The sequence below is a fragment of the Gopherus flavomarginatus genome, chromosome 10, assembly GCF_025201925.1.
Source record: "Gopherus flavomarginatus isolate rGopFla2 chromosome 10, rGopFla2.mat.asm, whole genome shotgun sequence".
Classification (NCBI taxonomy): domain Eukaryota; kingdom Metazoa; phylum Chordata; order Testudines; family Testudinidae; genus Gopherus; species Gopherus flavomarginatus.
In genome coordinates this window covers 79,792,333-79,808,093 of record NC_066626.1, presented here as the reverse complement: position 1 = coordinate 79,808,093, position 15,761 = coordinate 79,792,333, and the positions used below count along the sequence as shown (strand labels likewise).

Sequence of the window (15,761 nt, the reverse complement as noted above, 5' to 3'; positions counted from 1 at the left end):
GATGTCTTCGCTGCCTCCACCAGCACCTGTTCTAGTGCTTGGTGTGCAGCATCCATGCAAATTGGAAGGGCTTGGAAGCAGAGTCTTAGGAACCTAAACCTGGCCCTGGTCCACGTTTCTGGGTGGCCCCAAATGTCTAGCCGCATTAATCACCTCTGAGTGTCTTGTTCCGGGGTGGGGGTAGTTCTTGGCCTCGGTTCTCCACTCGGTTCCACCGATTCCATGGCAATGGTGTAACGGAGAGGGGAAGGGTGGCCACAGCATTTACCCTGTGTGTGTGCTGGGGGCAGCTGTCTCACGGCAAGCTCTCCGCGATGGTCCTTGCCCACACGGCCTTTCAAAACATCGGCCTTCAGTGGGATTGGTGGCCCAGAGCAGTGACGAGAGACTCCTCCCAGAAAACAGGCTCCTCCTCAGCTTCTGCAGTGCCTAGAGGAGTCAGGTGGGCAGTTTGGGTAGGGGGCAGGCCCCATCCCATTCGAGGAGAAGAACAATGGATAGTGAAGATCACAGCTGGGCCCCCTGGGATGAGATGTACCAGGAGATCCGGGGGTTGGAGAGGACTCAGAACATGGTCTATCCCCTAAAAAATGTACTGAAACGCCCCTCCTGCGGGTGGCCGGGAAACAGCAAGTGGTGGAGAGGGATTTGAATGAAGAGACGGTGATCTGATGTGAGATATGTTGGGCAGGCCATGCCTGGAGGGCAAAGTGCACAGGTAGTACTGGAGGCATCACGAGGATCCTTGACACGGAAGCCACTGGGTGAAACAGCTGCTGTCCTCGGCTTCCCAGGTTACAAGCCACATCCTCCAGAGAAGAAGACATCCAGAGACAGAGCGACGCTTTCCCTGCACGTTAACCTGTGACACCAAACCCTGCAGGTGGAGATCTCGCCTCTGTACAGGGAGGACAATATTTGGGAACGGATCCGGGTCATAACCCAGCAATTCCCTTTTCATTCATTAATCTGGAACCTGTCGCCTTTTGTGTATTTTCTCCCATTGGCTGGACCCGTCACTGGCCAGCCCGGTTGTTTATTCTCTAGCATTTCCCAGGCTTTCTGGCCCTTTGGAAGCTATAAAGTTGGATGCGATTTCCCAAGAAAACGCAGCTTGCAAGGCCGAGCAAGCAGCAGCTGGAATCTCGTCAGGCCCAGGGAGACGTGCAGCGTGACGTCATGCACAGCTTCCGGTGGTCATCTCGCTTGTGCCCCTCGAGCCGTGCGAGAGAACATGTGACTCGCTTATCACACCAAGGAGCCCAGAGCCCTCAACGAGCTTGGCTCCAGTGCTGACATGCAGCCACCTCTGGGGTGGAGCGCCGCTGGGAAGAAGCAGGCTGCTGCATCTCACTGTGAATGCAGGGGGGAATGTAAAGGAGGCAGCGTTGGAATTTGGCAGGACTCCAGGTGGTGCCCTTGGGGGAAAGCCCGGCGTCTGCAACGATTACAAGACGGCAGGGGCCTTGGCTGTGTGCCTCATCTGAAAGGCACCTCCGCTGAGTCCTGTCTCCGCTAGGAAGAGCACCTCCTCTTGGGTTGGTCTCCTGCAGCACTCGGGATTTTTTCCCCATGGAGGGGGTCTCACTCGAGTGCTGCCCCCAGGCCCAACGTGTGAGCTGTGTCCCAGGCCGTCCCTGCGAATGCAGGCATGGCTGGCTGGGCGGGACTTGGCGTGTGGGTTTCTGTGTTTCATGTCGATGTGAATTCACAGGGATTTGAGTTCTCTTCCAACGGCTGCTCAGAGCAGCTCAGAAACGGCCCAGGCGCTGGTCCCGCCTGTCTAGCCTTTGTTTCTGCCGTGGAGTTCGCTTGGAACATGTTCCAAACCTCTCGTGGGCTGGGGCGTGCTCCCCGAGATCACCAAGCCGGCGCTCTCCCCCTCACCGGCCTGCATACACTCCACAGGCTGCATCGCAACCGCCCCACGGCTCATACAGCCACCAGAAAACTCCCCCAGCTTTGGGGTTCCACCCTGCGACCCCCGACCTTCCCCCTGTAGGTCTCCCATTCGAGTCAATGGCAGAACTCCAGAGCATGCAGCATCAGGCCCTTCTATCCCCACCCCCATAATGCCTGTGCATGGGGTGGGGGAAGTGGAGTTGGATTGATTCACCAGGCGCCAGGTGCAGGCTCCGCCCCCATTGCAGCCTAAGAACTGCCCCAGTGCTTGGTGCTGTACGAGGCGCACTGACCGTCCCCTGGCTCACAGATCTGATGGGCAGATTCATAGACTCTTATAGACTCATAGACTCTAGGACTGGAAGGGACCTCGAGAGGTCATCGAGTCCAGTCCCCTGCCCTCATGGCAGGACCAAATATTGTCTAGACCATCCCTAAAAGACATTTATCTAACCTACTCTTAAATATCTCCAGAGATGGAGATTATTCCACAACCTCCCTAGGCAATTTATTCCAGTGTTTAACTACCCTGACAGTTAGGAAGTTTTTCCTAATGTCCAACCTAAATCTCCCTTGCTGCAGTTTAAGCCCATTGCTTCTTGTTCTATCATTAGAGGCTAAGGTGAACAAGTTTTCTCCCTCCTCCTGATGACACCTTTTTAGATATCTGAAAACTGCTATCATGCCCCTCTCAGTCTTCTCTTTTCCAAACTAAACAAACCCAATTCTTTCAGCGTTCCTTCATAGGTCATGTTCTCAAGACCTTTAATCATTCTTGTTGCTCTTCTCTGGACCCTCTCCAATTTCTCCACATCTTTCTTGAAATGCAGTGCCCAGAACTGGACACAATACTCCAGTTGAGGCCTAACCAGCGCAGAGTAAAGCGGAAGAATGACTTCTCGTATCTTGCTCACAACACACCTATTAATGCATCCCAGAATCACGTTTGCTTTTTTTGCAACAGTATCACACTGTTGACTCATATTTAGCTTGTGGTCCACTATGACCCCTAGATCCCTTTCTGCCATACTCCTTCCTAGACAGTCTCTTCCCATTCTGTATGTGTGAAACTGATTGTTCCTTCCTAAGTGGAGCACTTTGCATTTGTCTTTATTGAACTTCATCTGGTTTACCTCAGACCATTTCTCCAATTTGTCCAGATCATTTTGAATTTTGACCCTGTCCTCCAAAGCAGTTGCAATCCCTCCCAGTTTGGTATCGTCTGCAAACTTAATAAGCGTACTTTCTATGCCAACATCTAAGTCGTTGATGAAGATATTGAACAGAGCCGGTCCCAAAACAGAACCCTGCGGAACCCCACTTGTTATACCTTTCCAGCAGGATTGGGAGCCATTAATAACTACTCTCTGAGTACGGTTATCCAGCCAGTTATGCACCCGCCTTATAGTAACCCCATCTAAATTGTATTTGCCTAGTTTATCGATAAGGATATCATGCGAGACCATATCAAATGCCTTACTAAAGTCTAGGTATACCACATCCACCGCTTCTCCCTTATCCACAAGGCTCGTTATCCTATCAAAGAAAGCTATCAGATTGGGTTGACACAAAGAGCGGGAATGTGCTAATAAAGTTTGCGGATGACACGAAGCTGGGGGGTATTGCTAACACGGAGAAGGACAGGGATACTATTCAGGAAGATCTGAACCACCTTGTAAACTGGAGTAATAGAAATAGGATGAAATACAATAGTGAAAAGTGCAAGGTCATGCATTTAGGAATTAATAATAAGAATTTTGGATATACGTTGAGGGCGCATCAGTTGGAAGCGACGGAGGAGGAGAAGGACCTTGGGGTACTGGTTGATAGCAGGATGACTATGAGTCGCCAATGTGATACGGCTGTTAAAAAAGCAAATGCGATTTTGGGATGCATCAGGCGGGGTATTTCCTGCAAGGATAAGGATGTGTTAGTACCGTTATATAAGGCATTGGTGAGACCCCATCTGGAATACTGTGTGCAGTTCTGGTGTCCCATGTTCAAGAAGGATGAATTCAAACTGGAACAGGTTCAGAGACGGGCTATAAGGATGATCCGAGGAATGGAAAACCTGCCTTATGAAAGGAGACTCAAAGAGCTTGGCTTGTTTAGCCTGGCCAAAAGAAGGCTGCGGGGGGATATGCTTGCTCTATACAAATATATCAAGGGGGTTAACGTTAGGGAGGGAGAGGAATTATTTAAGTTTAGTACTAATGTAGACACGAGGACAAATGGGTATAAACTGGATATTAGGAAGTTTAGACTTGAAATTAGACGAAGGTTTCTGACCATTAGGGGAGTGAAGTTCTGGAACAGCCTTCCGAGGGAAGTAGTAGGGGCAAAAGACTTTCCTGGCTTTAAGACAAAGCTTGATAAGTATATGGAGGGGATGTTATGATAGGATCGTTAATTTGGGCAATTGATCTTGAATTGCCACCAGACAGGTCTGCTCAATGGTCTGCGGGGAGATGTTGGATGCGATGGGTACTGAGTTGCTGCAGAGAATTCCTTCTTGGGTGCTGGCTGGTGACTCTTGCCCACATGCTCAGGGTTTAGCTGATCGCCATATTTGGGGTCGGGAAGGAATTTTCCTCCAGGGCGGATTGGCAGGTGCCCTGGAGGTTTTTCGCCTTCCCCTGCAGCGTGGGGCACGGGTCACTTGCTGGTGGTTTCTCTGCAGCTTGAGGTCTTCAAACCATTTTTGAGGATTTCAATAACTCGGTCCTGGGTTAGGGGTTGTTATAAAATTGGATGGGTGGGGTTCTGTGGCCTGCCTTGTGCAGGAGGTCAGACTAGATGATCAGATTGGTCCCTTCTGACCTATGAGTCTATGAGTCTATGATTTGTTCTTTACAAATCCATGCTGGCTATTCCCTATCACCTTACCACTTTCCAAATGTTTGCAGATGATTTCTTTAATTACTTGCTCCATTATCTTCCCTGGCACAGAAGTTAAACTAACTGGTCTGTAGTTTGCTGGGTTGTTTTTATTTCCCTTTTTATAGATGGGCACTATATTTGCCCTTTTCCAGCCTTCTGGAATCTCTCCAGTCTCCCATGACTTTCCAAAGATAATAGCTAGAGGCTCAGATACCTCCTCTATTAACTCCTTGAGTATTCTAGGATGCATTTCATCAGGCCCTGGTGACTTGCAGGCATCTTACTTTTCTAATATCAGAGGGGTAGCCGTGTTAGTCTGGATCTGTAAAAGCCGCAAAGAATCCTGTGGCACCTTATAGACTAACAGACATTTTGAGGCATGAGCTTTCATGGGTGAATACCCACTTCTTCAGATGCATGTGGTGGAAATATCCAGGGGCAGGTATATATATGCTAGCAAATTTGACACCATCAACTCAGGATTGAACAAAGACTGTGAATGGCTTGCCAACTACAGAACCAGTTTCTCCGCTCTTGGTTTTCACACCTCAACTACTAGAACAGGGCCTCATCCTCCCTGATTGAACTGACCTCGTTATCTCTAGCTTGCTTGCTAGCATATATATACCTGCCCCTGGATATTTCCACCACATGCATCTGAAGAAGTGGGTATTCACCCACGAAAGCTCATGCTCCAAAATGTCTGTTAGTCTATAAGGTGCCACAGGATTCTTTGTAACTTTTCTAAGTGATTTCTAACTTGCTCTTTTTTTATTTTATCTTCTAAACCTACCCCCTTCCCATAAGCATTCACTATGTTAGACATTCCTTCAGACTTCTCAGTGATTGCCGCGTCACAGTCAGTGGAACTGTGTTGTGAGCCCAGTGGGGGATCCAGCCCTGATCCCCATGCAGCGTGGGGGGAGGGACGTGCCGGGGGGTGGGCGGGGGAGCCATAAGTGAGCCAGATGGGGCAGGGATGCGAACAGCCGAGCTGTGATCAGTGCAGGGATGGGGAGCGCTGTCAGGGATGGGAAGAGCCGGGGGAGGATATTCTGGGGCAGGGCCGATGAGCAAGGAGGAGGGGGTTGCAGCAGGCTCTGCAAGGCTGAGGGAGAAGAAAGCGCTATCATCTGCCTTCCTGTATGGCGCCCACTCTCAAATTTTCCCTTCGCTCCAAGGGTATTTGAGAGGCATCCGGGCCTGGGGATCTTTGGTGTGATGGTGGTGTAATGAATTGCACTCGCATGGTGTTCTTGGGACACTTGGCCTTTATATGTCCCAGTTCATTACACTTAAAGCATCTTCCATCTGATGGGTCACTGGGCCGAGGTGAGTTACTGGAGACTGGTGAGGTTGAAGGGTAGGGTATCTGTGGCTTTACTTGGGTGGTATGTGGGGTCTTTGGCTGTCCTCGGTTGTAGGGTTTATGGTCTGTGTGCCCCCTGGGGTAATCGTTCCCCTTGACAGTAGCTTTCTTGCTTTCTGCCAGTTCCATCCATTTGGCTCCAATCTCCCCCGCCTCAGCGATATTCTTGGGGTTTCCATCTTGTATGTACCGCGTGATGTCTTCAGGAACACCATCCAAGAACTGCTCCATTTGTATGAGGAGGTTCAGTTCTTCCAAGGTTTGAATGTTGTTTCCTGTTAGCCAGGCCTCATAGTTTTTTGCAATGTAGTAGGCGTGTTTGGGAAATGACACCTCTGGTTTCCACTTTTGGGTTCTGAAGCGCCGACGGGCATGATCTGGGGTTATCCCCATCCTGTATCTGGCCTTGGTTTGAAAAAGTTTATAGTCATTCATTTGCTGCTTAGGCATTTCAGCTGCCACCTCTGCTAAAGGTCCACTGAGGTGTGGCCTTAATTCTACCATGTACTGGTCTTCGGGGATGCTGTACCCAAGACAGGCTCTTTCAAAGTTTTCCAAGAAGGCCTCGGTGTCATCACCTGCCTTGTAGGTGGGAAATTTCCTGTGCTGTGGAGCAATATTTGGCGCCGGGTTGTTAGGGTTGGCTGGCACAGGCAGCCCAGCTTTTGCCATCTCCAGTTCATGTTTTCTGTTTTTCCTTCTCTTCATTTTTTTTTTTGTTGTTTTTCCATTTCTTTTTGTTGTTTTTTCCATTTCTTTTTGGTGTTTTTCCATGTCTCGGCGGTGGGCCGCCTCCTCTTCTTCTTGCTTCCTTCTGTGGGCCAACTCATCTTCTGCTTGTTTCCTTCGGTAGGCCATCTCTTCTTCTTCTAGTTTTCTTTTGTGTGCTGCCTCTTTGGCTGCCTCTTTGGCTGCCTGTTCTCTTTGGTAGGCTGCCTCTTTGATCTGTTCTTCTCTTTCTTTCATCTCCATCTCTTTTTGTTTTATTTCCAGTTGTCGCCTGTGTTCAGCTTCTTTGATTTGTTCTTCGGCTTCGATTTTTGCCTTAGAAGTCATGGTTCCTGTTTTCTTGTGTTGGGGTGCCCTCCGGTGTTTATCTTCTGAACTGCAGGTTCTCTGTTGCCTCCTGAAGTCTGCCTAGCAACAGTGCCTTTAGCTAATTTTCCTTTTCTCTCTCTAGCTAATGTTCAATGAAGGGAAACCAGAAAAACCACTTTATTTGCATGCCTATAAGTGCTGGTACTTGCCTCCTAATGGGAGGGCTATTGCATGACAAAAGACCCTTAACATGCAAGCCACAAACTGCGAGAGAGAGCAGAAAAAAAAAAATTCTCTCTGGTTCCCTTTTAAAACCAACTGCTTCTCTCTGCTAAAAAGCCCTTAGCAGAGAAAAGAAAAATATAATATTTCTACTGGCTTCTGGATTCTGTCTATCTCCCACCAGCTGCCACTCATGTTATAACCTTAGTCCCAGATTTGGACCTTAGCGTCCAAAATATGGGGGTTAGCATGAAAACCTCCAAGCTTAGCTACCAGCTTGGACCTGGTACCTGCTGCCACCACCCAAAAAATTAGAGTGTTTTGGGGCACTCTGGTCCCCCTGAAAAACCTTCCCTGGGGACCCCAAGACCCAAATCCCTTGAGTCTCACAACAAAGGGAAATAATCCTTTTTCCCTTCCCCCCTCCAGGTGCTCCTGGAGAGATACACAGACACAAGCTCTGTGAACCCAAACAGAGTGAATCTCCCTCTCTGTTCCCAATCCTGGAAACAAAAAGTACTTTCCTATTCCCCCCAGAGGGAATGCAAAAATCAGGCTAGCAATCCAACACACAGATCTCCCCGATTCCTTCCTCCCACCAATTCCCTGGTGAGTACAGACTCAATTTCCCTGAAGTAAAGAAAAACTCCAACAGGTCTTAAAAGAAAGCTTTATATAAAAAGAAAGAAAAATAAGTACAAATGTTCTCTCTGTATTAGATGATACAACACAGGGTCAATTGCTTAAAAGAATATTGAATAAACAGCCTTATTCCAAAAGAATACAAATCAAAACACTCCAGCACTTATATTCATGCAAATACCAAAGAAAAGAAACCATATAACTTACTATCTGATCTCTTTGTCCTTACACTTGGAAACAGAAGACTAGAAAATAGAAACTACTTCTCCAAAGCTCAGAGAAAGCAGGCAGGCAGAAAACAAAAGACTCAGAGACACACTTCCCTCCACCCAGAGTTGAAAAAATCCGGTTTCCTGATTGGTCCTCTGGTCAGGTGCTTCAGGTGAAGGAGACATTAACCCTTAGCTATCTGTTTATGACAGCTGGGCCCCGCTGCCTAGGGACTCGCCAACCCACCACCCTGACACCCTTCAGCCAGGCCGGCATCCCTGTCTGACATCGCCTCCCATCTGCCATGGCTAGAACTGCCCCGTCCCCTCTCCTGCCTGCTTCTGTCACCCCCTTCCTCCTGTCACCTGGGCACTGCCAGGGCGCGTCCCTCTGTCTTGCCCCCTCTCCCAGCCCTGGCTCTGTCACCTCCCCGGTATGCCTAAAACCCGGCCTTTTCCCTCAGCCTCCACAGCTACCCGCCTCTGCCCGCTCATTACAGCTGCCTCCTGCAGGGTCTCACCCACTTCCCCCTTCCTGCCCCATGCCCGCAGCTCTGCCTGTGGTGCCTGGCCACTTCCAGATTCTTCTCCTGGCCTGTTGCAGCTCTGCTGTGCCCTGCATCCCCTCCCCTCCTGCCCTCTCTGCTCCAGCAGTCGTGCCAACCTGGGTCATTGTTGTCTCCTGGCCCTCCCCCAGCTGGTCTGTACCCCCACTTTCCTCCTTCCCGTCTCCTCCTGAGACCCCCTGCTTCCCTAACACATATAGCAGCTTGGCCCCGGTGCCGTGGAGGGGCAGATGGGTTCGGCTCAGGGGTATTTCATTAATTAAAAGACTGGCACCAACGTGTATTATAGAATATCAGGGTCGGAAGGGACCTCAGGAGTTACCTAGTCCAACCCCCTGTTCAAAGCAGGACCAATCCCCAACTAAATCATCCTATGCCCACTGTGCATCTGAGCTCATGGAGGCAAAGCCTGGGTTTTCCTGTGTGTTTGGGCCGCACCTTGCACAGTATGGGTGCCGGCAGAGGACAAATTCACTGCAATAAGAAATCCATTAAATTATCTGGATGGGCCACCTGTGGGCCAGGCCGTGTGAGTTTGGGGGTGCAGTGCAGGGGAGTATGTGGCAGTGGGGCTGAGTTGTCCAGGGGGTGACTGATGGACAGACACTGATCTCAACAAAGAGAATGTTAACGGGTGACTTGATTACAATTTATAAATATCTGCATGGGGATCAAATATTTCATAATGGGCTCTTTGATCTAGCAGAGAAGGGTCTAATACAGTGGTCTGTCAGCCTGTGGACCCCTGGGGGTCTGCAGACTATGTCTAAGATTTCCAAAGGGGTCCGTACCCCCATTCATTTTTTTTAGGAGTCTGCAAATGACAAAAGGTTGAAACAAGAGCCACTGGCTGGAAGTCGAAGATAGAGAAATTCAGACTGGAAATAAGGCGTACGTTGTAAGAGGGAGTGATTTACCAAGGGCCATGGTGGATTCTCTGTCACTGGCTATGTTTAAATCAGGTCTGGCTGTTTCCCTAAAGGATCTGCGCTAGGGATGATTTGGGGGCCGTTCTCCGGTCTGGGTTACACAGCAGGTTAGACAAGACACTTCTACCTGGAGGGAGGGATAGCTCAGTGGTTTGAGCATTGGCCTGCTAAACCCAGGGGTGTGAGTTCAGTCCTTGGGGGCCACTTAGGGACCTGGGGCAAAATCAGTACTTGGTCCTGCTAGTGAAAGCAGGGGGCTGGACTTGATGACCTTTTAGGGGCCCCTCCAGCTCTAGGAGATAGGTATATCTCAAATAAATATCATTAATCTGTGTGTAAACCAAGCTAGCCCCACTGAATGCGGTGTCTCTGGTGAGACACGTTCCTTCCTCTGACCCCAGACCTCCCCGACTTGTCTGTTCCTTCCCTCCGGTTCACCTGCTCCGCGGGGTCGATCATCAGCTGACTGGGGCCACGTGCTGTGGTCTGTCCAGCGCAGGTAACGCAATAGACGTCTTTATCCTTGGGCTCCCAGGTGGCACTGTAACATAAATACTACACACCAGCTCGGGGGTCTGGCCAGGGACCTGGCTCCTCTTGGGGGAGCGGAAGGGGTGCAGGAGGAAGAGAAACATCTTCTCATGGGGCTGCTCGTTGGGGAGCGAAGCCGTGAAGGCTGTATGGCTCTGGCTGAGGCTTTCTGTAGGATGCAGCTGGGGATTGGAAGTAGGGCAGGAAGCAGGCGGGAGATGTTAAGCAAGGATTTGGCCCGGCATCCGTGTGTTGCGTCACTGTGCCCAAGAACCAACCCAGGGCAACGTGAGGGTCGTTGGGAGTCACAATGGAGGTTTTTCCTCTGCTTTGTCTTCAGTCCGACCCTTTGCCCCTGTGAGCAGCAACCCAGACCCTTAACCTCTGGGCAGAAGGGAAATGGTTCGCCCCATCCCTAGTGCCAAGGGGGTTTCTCACTGTGGCTGTCCAGATGCACGTGAGCCTGCCCGTGTCTGAGTGCCAGGCTGGTGCCCGGGGGGACGTCTCTGCATTTGTGCATGCCGTTCTGTCTCTAGGCAATCGCCAGCAGGAGGGCATACTGCTCGGCAGGATTTCCCATGCCCTTAACCCCAAGGCCATGTGTGGGGCCGGAAAGGGGAGGCCCTTGTCTCCAGGATGGAGTGAACTGTGGCAGATGTCCAGACGATGAGCCATCTGGCCTGGGGACACTGGAGATGGCCCATGCTCTCTGACTAGCTAGAAGGCAGGGCCCTACTCCTGTATAACGCCCTTCCAGACCTGGCTGGGCTGGGCTCTCAGCCTCAGGCCTGATCCAGTGGGGAGATTCCTGTTGACCTCAGCGGGCTTTGTGTCAAACCTAGAACTGACAGCAGCCGTCTGTGTCTGTGCTCCAGCCGTCAGTCCAGCCAAATGGGAGCCGAACACAGCGGCGTTTGCAGTCTCTTAGCCAGCTTCTACGACTGCTGAGGGGGCTTGCTGAGCAGCAGGGAGATCCGTTTCCCCTCCCCCTGAGGGGGCCGCTTCTGGGCACCCCCCAGCCCCTGCCCATCTGGGAAGTAAGGGGCCAAAGCTGGAGCCCCTCTGGTTGTTTTGCTGCTTACGCCTGTGGTGGAGTTATGGCTGGAACCAGAGAGGCCCTCTGGCTAGCTTAGAGCCCAGAGAGCTTCCAGCACCAGATTTCAGTCAGGTCTCAGGTCCTAAGCCCCTGCCAGCGGTTCTCAAACTCTGGGGCGGGCCTGCCAAGGGAGGCGTGGGAATGTGTCGGGCGAGGAGCGAGCTGTGTGGGTATTTTTTGAAGGGCTCTGGCTGTCATTCCCAGGGGGCTGGGGCTCATGCAAAATGGCCATGCACTCCTGGGAGGCAGAGAGAGAGGGGACAGCCGGAGCCACACCACCTAGGCTTGGGCCCTCCTTCCCCCCACCCCAGTCCCTCACCTGGAGGCAGGACTCTGGCTGTCAGCTCTAGGGTGGCAGCAGCAGGACAGAAGTGAGGGTGGAAATGCAGCACCAAGTCTGCTGTGAAAAATGATATTGTTGAGTATCACTTTTCACGTTTCAACCCTTCTGTGCTGCTGCTGCTGGCAATGGCACTGCCTCTGGAGCTGGGCACCGGACCAGCCACTGCTCTCCGCTCTGCCTTTGGAACTGGGCAACGGACCAGCCACTGCTGTATGCTCTGCCTCTGGAGCTGGGCACCGGACCAGCCACTGCTCTCCGCTCTGCCTTTGGAGCTGGGCACTGGACCAGCCACTGCTCTCCGCTCTGCCTCTGTAACTGGCCACCGGACCAGCCACTGCTCTCTGCTCTGCCTCTGTAACTGGGCACCGGACCAGCCACTGCTCTCTGCTCTGCCTTTGGAGCTGGGCACCGGACCAGCCACTGCTCTCTGCTCTGCCTTCGGAGCTGGGCACCGGACCAGCCACTGCTCTCTGCTCTGCCTTCGGAGCTGGGCACCGGACCAGCCACTGCTCTCTGCTCTGCCTTCGGAGCTGGGCACCGGACCAGCCACTGTTCTCCGCTCTGCCTTTGGAGCCGGGCACCGGACCAGCCACTGCTGTATGCTCTGCCTCTGGAACTGGGCACCGGACCAGCCACTGCTCTCCGCTCTGCCTTTGGAGCTGGGCACCGGACCAGCCACTGCTCTCTGCTCTGCCTCTGTAACTGGGCACCGGACCAGCCACTGCTCTCTGCTCTGCCTTTGGAGCTGGGCACCGGACCAGCCACTGCTCTCTGCTCTGCCTCTGTAACTGGGCACCGGACCAGCCACTGCTCTCTGCTCTGCCTTTGGAGCTGGGCACCGGACCAGCTACTGCTCTCTGCTCTGCCTTCGGAGCTGGGCACCGGACCAGTCACTGCTCTCTGCTCTGCCTTCGGAGCTGGGCACCGGACCAGCCACTGTTCTCCGCTCTGCCTTTGGAGCCGGGCACCGGACCAGCCACTGCTGTATGCTCTGCCTCTGGAACTGGGCACCGGACCAGCCACTGCTCTCCGCTCTGCCTTTGGAGCTGGGCACCGGACCAGCCACTGCTCTCTGCTCTGCCTCTGTAACTGGGCACCGGACCAGCCACTGCTCTCTGCTCTGCCTTTGGAGCTGGGCACCGGACCAGCCACTGCTCTCTGCTCTGCCTCTGGAGCTGGGCACTGGACCAGCCACTGCTATCCGCTCTGCCTTCGGAGCTGGGCACCGGACCAGCCACTGCTCTCCGCTCTGCCTTCGGAGCTGGGCACGGGACCAGCCACTGCTCTCCGCTCTGCCTTCGGAGCTGGGCACCGGACCAGCCACTGCTCTCCGCTCTGCCTTCAGAGCTGGGCACTGGACCAGCCACTGCTCTCCGCTCTGCCTTCGGAGCTGGGCACCGGACCAGCCACTGCTCTCCGCTCTGCCTTCGGAGCTGGGCACCGGACCAGTCACTGCTCTCTGCTCTGCCTTCGGAGCTGGGCACCGGACCAGCCACTGCTCTCCGCTCTGCCTTCGGAGCTGGGCACCGGACCAGCCACTGCTCTCCGCTCTGCCTTCGGAGCTGGGCACCGGACCAGTCACTGCTCTCTGCTCTGCCTTCGGAGCTGGGCACCGGACCAGCCACTGCTCTCCGCTCTGCCTTCGGAGCTGGGCACCGGACCAGTCACTGCTCTCCGCTCTGCCTTCGGAGCTGGGCACCGGACCAGTCACTGCTCTCCGCTCTGCCTTCGGAGCTGGGCACTGGACCAGCCACTGCTCTCCGCTCTGCCTTCGGAGCTGGGCACCGGACCAGCCACTGCTCTCCGCTCTGCCTTCGGAGCTGGGCACAGGACCAGTCACTGCTCTCTGCTCTGCCTTCGGAGCTGGGCACCGGACCAGTCACTGCTCTCCGCTCTGCCTTCGGAGCTGGGCACCGGACCAGTCACTGCTCTCCGCTCTGCCTTCGGAGCTGGGCACTGGACCAGCCACTGCTCTCCGCTCTGCCTTCGGAGCTGGGCACCGGACCAGCCACTGCTCTCCGCTCTGCCTTCGGAGCTGGGCACAGGACCAGTCACTGCTCTCTGCTCTGCCTTCGGAGCTGGGCACCGGACCAGCCACTGCTCTCTGCTCTGCCTTCGGAGCTGGGCACCGGACCAGCCACTGCTCTCCGCTCTGCCTTCGGAGCTGGGCACCGGACCAGCCACTGCTCTCCGCTCTCCCTTCGGAGCTGGGCACCGGACCAGCCACTGCTCTCTGCTCTGCCTTTGGAGCTGGGCGCCGGACCAGCCACTGCTCTCTGCTCTGCCTTTGGAGCTGGGCGCCGGACCAGCCACTGCTCTCCGCTCTGCCTTCGGAGCTGGGCGCCGGACCAGCCACTGCTCTCCGCTCTGCCTTCGGAGCTGGGCACCGGACCAGTCACTGCTCTCCGCTCTGCCTTCGGAGCTGGGCACCGGACCAGCCACTGCTCTCCGCTCTGCCTCTGGAACTGGGAACTGGACCAGCCACTGCTCTCCGCTCTGCCTTCGGAGCTGGGCACCGGACCAGTCACTGCTCTCTGCTCTGCCTCTGGAACTGGGAACTGGACCAGCCACTGCTCTCCGCTCTGCCTTCGGAGCTGGGCACCGGACCAGTCACTGCTCTCTGCTCTGCCTTCGGAGCTGGGTGCTGGACCAGCCACTAGTCTCCGCTCTGCCTTTGGAGCTGGGCACCGGACCAGCCACTAGTCTCCGCTCTGCCTTTGGAGCTGGGCACCCAGCCAACAGCTGGTCTCCGCTCTGCCTTTGGAACTGGGTGCTGGACCAGCCACTGCTCTCCACTCTGCCTTTGGAGCTGGGCGCCTGGCCAGCAGCCGCTGCTGCTCTCTGCTCTGCCTTCAGAGCTGGATGGTGGTGTTTGTACTTAAGAAAATGCTTCCCTAATCCTTTAATACACCTCATCCTGGCAGATTCTGAATGGAAGTGGAGACTAGACTAGAGTAGCAACCAGAGCGTCTGGGGCTGAGACAGCCTCTTGCCAGCCTGGTGAGGATGGGCTTGCTCGATATCAGGATGGGGGATCTGTCGAGTTAGCCCTGGCTGCTGCGGTGCAGGGGGAAGATGGGAGGTGACACCTTTGAGGGGCCCAACAGATGTTGCTGTCTGGCTATGCAGCAGGGTTGGGGTCTGTTGGATAAAATAAGTCCTCTCCTTGTGTTCTGCCTGCCTGTGAGGATGGGAAGTCCGTGAGGACATCCTGCTCTTGGGAGAGACCTGGCTAATTCTGCAAGGAAGCAACAGGTTTTGGGGAGGCAGCCTGGACTTCTCCAAATGGAGCTGGGCTTGTAGAAGTTTGTGTCTGGCTAATGGAGTATAGGTTTGGGGAGATACCCAGCCTCTGAGCCCTAGCCAAAATGTACATCATTATTAAAGGGCTAATTTTCGGATGTGCTGAGCCCTGACACTCCCCAGCTGAAATCGATGGTGGTCTCTCTGCCATATCGGCCCTGACGATTCCTTCAATCATTTATGAAGGGCCCATCACCAAAAGGCACTTGGACTCTGTTCATTTAAAAAAAAATCAATACGTGAAGAACAGACTTGGCCCAGGCACAGTCTCCACCCTCTGTAGCCTGAGGACCCAGATCTGCCCCGAGTGGGAGACTGGAGCACAGAGGTGAACTGGCCAGGAGGGAAGTGGTCCTGATACAGAGCCCTGCGGAGCGGGGAGCAGACTCCAGCCAGGCTCTCGCCAGCCTTGCAGGATCTGACTTGAGGGCTTTCTCGTCCGGAAGAGCTTGCAGGGGGTAGGTTCCCTCTGTGTTATTGATCTGGGAATAGGTCTTTAACGAGATCCCATCTTGCTTGGGAAATGCCTCCTCGTGTCCTCTGCAGCTGAGCCTGCAGGGAGAGGCAGAGGAACAGAAGCAAACCCTTGCACACTCCTTTAACTTGACGTTCCTCTCTCTCCTCCTTCCTTCCCCCTCCCTCCTCCTCCTCCTCCTTTTTTTGAAAAACGTTGCCTAGTGCTGCTTTCAGAGGAAGCCATCAGATCTGCCCCTCGCTTACTAACCACAACT

General features: G+C 53.8%; 1 protein-coding gene across 6 annotated transcripts in view; it reads left to right on the top strand.

Annotated features, from left to right (window-relative positions):
- The window catches only part of TNS1 (tensin 1), a 280,050-nt gene that overhangs the window by 64,269 nt on the left and 200,020 nt on the right, over positions 1-15,761 (top strand). The gene's annotated exons all lie outside the window — the stretch shown is intronic.